The sequence below is a fragment of the Rattus rattus genome, chromosome 4, assembly GCF_011064425.1.
Source record: "Rattus rattus isolate New Zealand chromosome 4, Rrattus_CSIRO_v1, whole genome shotgun sequence".
Taxonomy (NCBI): domain Eukaryota; kingdom Metazoa; phylum Chordata; class Mammalia; order Rodentia; family Muridae; genus Rattus; species Rattus rattus.
Window position 1 is genome coordinate 2,123,495 of NC_046157.1, and position 9,260 is coordinate 2,132,754.

Genomic DNA, 9,260 nt, shown 5'->3' on the forward strand with positions numbered 1-9,260 from the left:
AGCAATGGGGGAGGGTTGGGAGGGGGAACACCCATAAGGAAGGGAGGGGAGGGGATGTTTGCCGGAAACCGAAAAGGAATAACACTCAAATGTATATAAGAAATACTCAAGTTAATAATAAAAAAAAAAAAATTTAAAATTTAATGAAAATGAAGGCACAAAATACTCAAACATATAGGACACAATGAAAGCAGTGGTAAGAGGAAAATTCATAGCTCTGAGTGCCTCCAAAAAGAAACTGGAGAGAGCATACACTAGCAGCTTGACAGCACACCTGAAAGCTCTAGAACAAAAAGAAGCAAACAGGAAATAATCAAACACAGAGCTGAAATTAACCAAGTAGAAATGAAAATAACTATACAAAGAATCAACAAAACCAGGAGCTGGTTATTTGAGAAAATCAACAAGATAGAAAAATGCTTAGCCAAACTAACCAGAGGGCACAGAAACAGTATCCAAATTAGCAAAATCGGAAGTGAAAAGGGAAACATAGCAACAGAAACCAAGGGAATCTAAAAATCATCACATCCTACTACAAAAGCCTACACTCAAAAAAAATAACTGGAAAATCTGGAGGAAATGAACAATTTTCTAGACAGATACCAGGTACCAAAGTTAAATCATGATCAGATAAACCATGTAATCAGTCCCATGACCCATAAAGAAATAGAAGTAGTCATTAAAAGTCTCCCAACCAAAATAAAACCAGAACCAGATGGGTTTAGTGCAGAATTCTATCAGACCTTCAAAGAAGACCTAAGAGCAATACTCTTCAAACTATTTCACAAAATAGAAACAGAAGGTATACTACCCAATTTGTTCTTTGAGGCAACAATTGTGCTTATACCTAAACCACACAAAGACCCAAAAAAGAAAGAGAACTTCAGACCAATTTTCCTCATGAATATCAATATAAAAATACTCAATAAAATTCTCCCAAACCAAATCCAAGAACACATCAAAACAATCACTCACCATAACCAAGTAGGATTCATCACAGGGATGTGGGGATGGTTCAGTATACAGACCATCAACACAATCCACTATATAAACAAACTCAAAGAAAAAAGAAAACCATATGATCATCTCATTAGATGCTGAGAAAACATTGACAAATTTCAACACCCCTTCATGATCAAAGTCTTGGAAAGATCAGGAATTCAAATCCCATAACTAAACATAGTAAAAGCCATATAGAGCAAACCAGTAGCCAACATCAAACTAAATGGAGAGAAACTAGAAGCAATCCCACTAAAATCTGGGATTAGACAAGGCTGCCCACTCTCTCCCTACCTATTCAATACAGTGCTTGAAGTCCTAGCCAGACCAATTAGATAACATCAAAAGGATACAAATTGGAAAGGAAGAAGTCAAAATATCACTCTTTCCAGATGATACATTAGTATACTTAAGTGACCCCAAAAATTCCACAAGAGAACTACTAAACCTGATAAACAACTTCAGCAAAGTGGCTGGGTATAAAATTAACTCAAACAAATCAGTAGCCTTCTTCCACTCAAATGATAAACAGGCTGAGAAAGAAATTATGGAAATGATACCCTTCACAATAGTCCCAAATAATATAAAATACCTCACCGTGACTCTAACCAAGCAAGTGAAAGATCTGTATGACAAGAACTTCAAGTCTCTGAAGAAAAAAATTGAAGATCTCAGACAATGGAAAGATCTTCCATGCCCATGGATCGGTAGGATTAATATAGTAAAAATGGTCTTTTTGCCAAAAGCAATCTACAGATTTAATACAATCCCCATCAAAATTCCAACTCAATTCTTCATAGAGTTAGAAAGAGCAATTTGAAAATTAATTTGGAATAACAAAAATCCCTGGATAGTGAAAACTATTCTTAACAGTAAAGAACTTCTGGGGGAATCACCATCCCTGACCTCAAGCTATATTACAGAGCTATCGTGATAAAAACTGCATGGTATTAGTACAGAGATAGGCAGGTAGATCAATAGAATAGAACTGAAGGGCCAGAAATGAACCCACACACCTATGGTCACTTGGTCTTTGACAAAGGAGCTAAATGGTTTCATGGGGGGGGGGGTGCAAAAAGCAGCATTTTCAACAAATGGTGCTGGTTCAATTCGAGGTCAGCACATAGAAGAATGCAAATCAACCCATTCTTATCTTCTTGTACCAAGCTCAAGTCCAAGCTCTGTGCTTCTGTAAGGCATAGGACACTGTTAATAGGACAAAAATGGGAACGAACAGATTGGGAAAAGATAGATAGAGGCCTAATATCTAAAATATACAAAGAACTCAAGAAGTTAGACTCCAGAGAACCAAAAAAATCCTATTAAAAATGGGGCTGAGAGCTAAACAAAGAATTCTCAACTAAGGAATGCCGAGAAACACCTAAAGATGTGTTCAATATCCTTAGTCATCAGGGAAATGCAAATCAAAACAACACTGAGTTCCCACTTCACACCAGTCAGAATGGCTAAAATCAAAGACTCGTGTTATAGCAGATGCTTATTGAGGATGTGGAGAAAGAGGAACACTCCTCCATTGTTGGTGGGATTGCAAGCTGGTACAACCACTCTGGAAATCAGTCCTGTGATTCCTCAGAATATTGGACATAGTACTCCCTGGGGACCCAGCTATTCCATTCCAGCTATACCCAAATGATGCTTCAATATATAACAAGGACACATGCTCCATTGTGTTCATAGAGGCCTTATTTACAATTGCCAGAAGCTCAAAAGAACCCAGATATCCCTCAACAGAGGAATGGATACAGAGAATGTGATACATTTACACAATGGAGTCTACTCAGCTATTAAAAACAATGACTCCATGAAATTCTTAGGCAAATGGATAGAACTAGAAAATATCATCCATGGTTACAGGCTGTAACCCAGTCACAAAAGAACACACATGATATGCACTCACTGATAAGTGGATCATAGCCCAAAAGCTCAAAATACCCAGGATACAATTCACAGACCACATGAAGCTCAAGAAGAAGGAAGACCAAAATGTGAATGTTTCAGTCCTTCTTAGAAGGGGGAACTAAATACTCATGGGAGGAAATACAGGGACAAAGAGTGGAGCAGGGACTGAAGAAAAGGTCATCCAGAGACTGCCCTGCCTGGGAATCCATCCCATATGCAGCCACCAAACCCAGTCACTATTGCTGATGCCAAGAAGTACTTGCTGACAGGATCCTGATATGGATGTCTCCTGAGAGGCTCTGTCAGAGCCTTACTGATACAGATGAGGATGCTTGCAGTTAACCATCAGACTGAGCACAGGGACCCCATTGGAGGAGTCAGAGAAAGGACTGAAGGAACTGAATAGGGTTTGCAACAATATCAACCAATCAGACACCCCAGAGCTCCTAGGGACTAAACCACCAACCAAGGAGTACATATGGAGCAACCCATGGCTCCAGTCGCTTATGTAGCAGAGGATGGCATTGTCAGGAGAAGGAGCCCTTGGTCCTGTGAAGGCTCATTTCTCCAGTGTAGAGGAACTCCAGGGTGTAGAGGTGGGAGTGGGTGGCTGGGAAGGGGATCATCCTCATAGAAGCAGGAGGAGGAGGAATGGGAGAGGGGGGAACTGGGAAAGGGGGATAACATTAGAAATGTAAATACATAAAATATCCAATGAAAAAGAGGATAAAATCATATAAGAGAGATTTTGTATCCTAATACTGAATCACCCTTGTAAAAAGCTTGCTTTTGTTATGGTTGTTTGTTTTCTTTCTTGAGACAAGGTTTCTCTTTTTAATAGCTCTGACTGTTCTGGAACTCAATGTGTAAGCCAGGCTGGTCTCAAACTCACAGAGATCTACCTGCCTCTGCCTCCCAAGTGCCGGGATGTACCACCATGACAGACCCAAAAGCTAGTTTAATGCCTGTTCCATTCTCTTTTCGAATGTCCTTTGTGAGTCCAGAAAACTTCATTATCATGGTTCAACATATTACTCGTGCCTTTACTAATTGTAACATACATGTATTTTTCCAGTTTTCACTATATTTTAAAAGTTATATATTCTATATATATATGCTGATGTGACATTAACATTCATATTTTTAAAATGTGCTGCACCATCTGAACATAACAATATCACTATGTGCCAACAACTTTGCTAATGAGAATATGCCTGTGCTCCCGGGTGTGAAGTCTAGTGAGAGGAGTGAGTTCATTCTGCAAGCATATAGTACAGTTGGTATGAATTCAACAGACGTATCTGCTTCTGTTTTAAGGACTGTAATCACTCCAAATTTGTTAAGTGCTTTGGGAACAAAGATCAGGTGGTTGGGGGTAAAGCAGAGAATGGTGAAATATAAGAAACATTATTTAAGTAATAAAAGCATATTCAAAACAAAAATTAACCACTTCATATAGATTTGAAGTCCTTTAACAAACAAATTTAAGCATTACATTAGCATTTGAGAGTCATGACTGGTGATGGTGGTGATTTGAATAGGAACGGTCCCCTAGACTCACGTATTTTAGTGCTTGTCCTCCAGGGACTGGCCTTGTTGGAGTGGGTGTGGCCTTGTTGAAGGAAGTGTGTCACTGTTGGGGCAGACTTTGAGGTCTCAATGCTCAAGCTACACCCGGGATGAGATACAGTCTCCTTCTGCTGTCTGTGGATCAAGATGTGGAGCTCTCAGCTCCTTCTGCAGCACCACGTCTGCCTGGATGCCGCCATGCTTCCCACCCTGATGATAGTGGACTGACCCTCTGAACCTGTAAGCCAGCCCCAATTAAATGAGCAATGTACCAAGGGCAGCACCTCTAAAGAAAACTGGCACACGCATATCCAGCAGCCATTAACTGCCAACAGCTCCTCGACTTCATACATACATACATACATACATACACACATACATACATACATTCATACATACATACACACATACATACAAAGTAAGTTATATTACTCTAGAGGACCCTGACTCATACACTGAGATCATCCAAATGTGGACTACTGCTCCCTCATCCCCTTAGCTGACTGACAGGAACTCATTATTTGGTCAGAGATTTGGTTTGGTTTGATTTTGCTTGATGGATCCAACACAGACATTAGAACTAAACAGGCAAAGTGTAAACTGCTCTCAGGTCTGGCCCTTCAAAGTCCAGTATTTATTATTATCTGACAACTGTTACTGCTATATGTATAGGTGCTGCTGCGTGTATAGGTGCTGTGTGTATAGGTGCTGCGTGTATAGGTGCTGCATGTATAGGTGCTGTGTGCATAGGTGCTGTGTGTATAAGGGGTGTGTATAGGTGCTGTGTGTATAGGAGCTGTGTATAGGTGCTACATGTATAGGTGCTGTGTGCATAGGTGCTGTGTGTATAGGTGCTGTGTATAGGTGCTGTGTATAGGTGCTGTGTATAGTATAGGTGCTGCATGTATAGGTGCTGTGTATAGGTGCTGCATGTATAGGTGCTGTGTTTAGGTGCTGTGTGTATAGGTGCTGTGTGTATAGGTGTTATTGTATGGATAATATGTGTATGGATGCTATGTGTATAGTTACTGTATGTATAGGTGTTATATGTATAGGTGCTAGGTGAATGGATGCTGTATGTATAAATGCTATATGTATAAGTGCTGTATGTATAGGTGCTATAGACACAGGATCTGGGTCCAGCCTGTCAGCAGAACTGTTCTCCTGTCAGAGTAAGAATATGCTGTCTCTTCTACCTCCCTAGGTAATGCATGCCTGCTATGTTCAAGAAGCCAGTTAAAGGGCTAGAATATAGAAAGAACTTCTATCCTCTGCTTACAAGATAACTTATCTACTCAAAGTCAAAATGTAACATTCATTAACTCTCCAACTTCAATAAGGGGAAAAAAGCCTTTTAAAATTACAGACCACAAAGATATTTTCCAAAACACTTGGAACAAACAGAAGTCTTGTAGGTTAACATCATATGTGGACAGGTAAATCTTGATGTGTTACTTTATTCTATAAATATAATTTGGATTCAATTTAATAAACTTGTAAATTGATTCATTAGTGTTACTATCCCTCCTGTGATGATAAGTTTGTTTTGTTTTTGTCTGGTAAGTTTGTTTTGTTTTCGTCAACATGATTCAAGCTGGGAAAACAAAACCTTTGGGTGGGGGATGCTGAGACAGGGTTTCTCTGTGTAGCCCTGGTTGACCTGAAACTCACTCTATAGATCAGGCTGGCCTGGAACTCATGGAGATCAATCCGCCCCCACTCCCACCCCCACCTCTGCCTCTCATGTAAGAAAACAGAAACTTAATTTTGGAATTGCCTCTATCAGGTTGCCTGTAGGGAAGTCTGTAGAACATTTTTAAATTGATGATTGATGTGGAAAAGCCCAGTTCACAGTGGGTGGTGCCATTCCCTAGGCAGGTGGAGCAGGAAAGTCATGTGGCAGGGAAAGATGGTCTGGAGCAAGAGTGAGGTCAAGACATGTCCGACCCCAAAAATGTCCAGCAAACACCTGGAATTCCTCTTCATATAAATGAACATTCCCCAGCACCTAAGTACCAACCAATAATATATATTCACCCCAAAACCCCTACCAACTCCCCCAAGGTTTATATAGACCTTGTTCCCCCACAATAAAGAGAGCTGTCTCAATGAAAACCGTCTCCAGAGAAGGCTGTTTCTCCCACACTCACACTGACCAAGATTCTGACCACTCCACCTCCACCTCCCAAGCTCTCTACCTCCTGTCTGTTCTTCTGCTCTCATACTCCTGGGGCCAGCTCATCAGCAACCCATGCAGCTAAGGCCAGTTTTACCCTGCTGACCAGTCAAAGCGCAGGACCTACTCTCTCAAATGCTGCCGCAGGTAAGGGACAGAGGCAGCTCTCCTGCCTGCTGTGACAAGGGGTGAGGGAGGGCATCTCTCCCACACTGCTGCATGGCAGATAAGGTGCAGGGCCAGCTCTCCCATGCTCACACCCTCAGGGCTCACCTGTGCCCCTGCCACCAGGGTCAGCTCTAATGGACTGCCTAGGGGAGGTGCAGGGTCCACTCTCCTAAATGCTGAATAAAGCTGGTAAGGGGCAGGGCCATCTCTCCTGCTCTCATGATTCTAGGATAAGGTTTCCCACAGTACCAAAGTGAGGTCCAGCGGTGAGTCCAGTTTTGCACAGCTCTCCTGTCCTCAGGTGGCATCCTGGCCTTTGTGGTATCAGACCTCTACTGCTGCAGGGCCACAGTCCCAGATGTGGCCCCTGGTGTCAGCACAGGCCAGGACCCCAACATGTCCCTGGTGGCATCTCTGGCCTCTCTACCCCACAGTCTCCAGGTCTGTCTCTTGTTATGTGCCCACATCCTTCTGTGTCTCCTTTTCCTCCATTTCTCCACCACTTACTTGCTCCTCTTAGTCGCACATGAGGTCTCTGGTGTCTGCAGTCATCCCAGGAGTGGCCTCTGCTTGTGCATTATGGCACCAGGCAGGGGTCATCTCAGGCTCATCCCCCCCACCCCCCGAGAATGTTAGGCTACTAAGCATTCAGACATTCACAGGTCAGAATGCTTGAATGTAGACATAGCCTGTCTCCTGTCTGCCACCTACTGGCGCACATGTAGCACAGCAGCCACACCTGCAATGTCTCTACATACTGCCGTCATTTCCTCCATTTCTTTTCCTCCTTCCAATTCCTTCCATGCACCCATCTCACTCATTCTCAAATAAACGGCCACTTTTTCTTGTTAATGTTACATGCATGTGTAACATCTGAGCCAATTAGTGTTGCTTGTACATATATAATTTCAAGGATGACTACTTAGAATTGTATAACCAATTATGAGGCTCATCCCTAGAGAAGATGAACCCTACACTCTCTTTTTTCTTTTTCTTTTTTTTCCGGAGCTGGGGACCGAACCCAGGGCCTTAAGCTTGCTAGGCAAGCGCTCTACCACTGAGCTAAATCCCCAACCCCCGAACCCTACACTCTCAACAGTCCTTAGTTGCCTGTAGTTCTTTGTCTAGGTGTAAAACTCCAGGAGGGTTCCTATTTTTATTTGGTATTATTATTATTATTATTATTATTATTATTAGGTATTACTGGTATTATTATTTGTCCTGTTTAGGCAGCCGTGTTTTTGAAGCATCATAGGATAGCTTCCCTATTCATTTCTATAAGTCACAACCTCACAGAAGACTTCTTGGTCCTCCGACTCTTGCAGAATTCCCAGCCCCTGTCCCACTATGTTTCCCAAGCCTTGGATGCAGAAATTGTGTTGCTTATGTGGCCGTTGAGAGTTTGGCCACCTTGTGACTAGTTTTTCTCTGAGTTTTGACCAGTCGTGGTCTTCTTTAATACTCACTATCTACTGCAAATAAACTTCTAGAATGGGGAGAGAGAGCTTCACTTGTCCGTGAATAAAAGAATAACTATTTAAAATGTAGTGGCCAATTATGCTAGTTTGGTAAAGTGGTGGTAGGGGGTTCTCCGGTAAGATCCATAAGCTCACTAAGTAGATTTCCAGTCCCAAGCAAGCTTTCCTTCCTGTTAGACAGCTGTTAGTTACTGCTGTCTGGATGCCACTACTGCACTTTTAGGGATATCTTACACATGCTGGTCATTGTTGTGATCAATAGGCGGCAAGGTGTGGTAAGAGTATTGGTTACTGCCCTCCTTAGTTTATATAGTGCTGTAAGCTACTTCACAGAAAGGAGATTTTCAGGTCAGATGAAGCTAGCTAGAGTCTTCCCAGGCCTGTGACCAAAGTACATGGTGTCTTAAGCAATATGGACTTATATTCAACCTCTGGGAGGCAGCTAAGGGCAACAGCAAAAGCTTATACGGTTGGGGAGTCTTTTAGACTTACCTAACCAAGAAGTCTAAACGGGAGTTTCTCTCATCTCATGCCTCTACCAGGTGTGATGGTTTGAATGAAGATGGCCCAAATCGATTCACATTTGAAGGCTTAGTCATTAGGGGGTAGAACTGTTTGACATGATTCCAAGGATGAGGATGTGTGGCCTTGTTGGGTAGTTATGCTGTTAGAGGAAGTGTGTCACTGGGAGTAGACTTCAAGGTTTTCAAAAATCCATGCCTGTCCCCTCCCCACATCTGTGGCCCTTGGATCACGGTGTCTCTTCACAGCAACAGAGCAGTGTGACTAAGACGCCAGGGTTTTGTTAGCTAGCCTATGGCTCTTGGGAAAAGTATTATCAGAACAAGTGGCATAACTTCGTGTAAACTACATGTGCATGTATACACATATGGTTTTAAGAGTTATCTGTAAATGTAGGCAAGTATAAACTAATAATAATTCCGTGTGTC

General features: G+C 42.1%; 1 non-coding gene across 1 annotated transcript; it reads right to left on the minus strand.

Moving 5' to 3' along the window:
- Positions 1-7,460: 7,460 nt before the first annotated feature.
- LOC116899852 lies at positions 7,461-7,593 on the minus strand. Its single transcript, XR_004387848.1, has one exon. It is a non-coding gene; the product is annotated as a small nucleolar RNA SNORA17 (small nucleolar RNA).
- Positions 7,594-9,260: the final 1,667 nt, after the last annotated feature.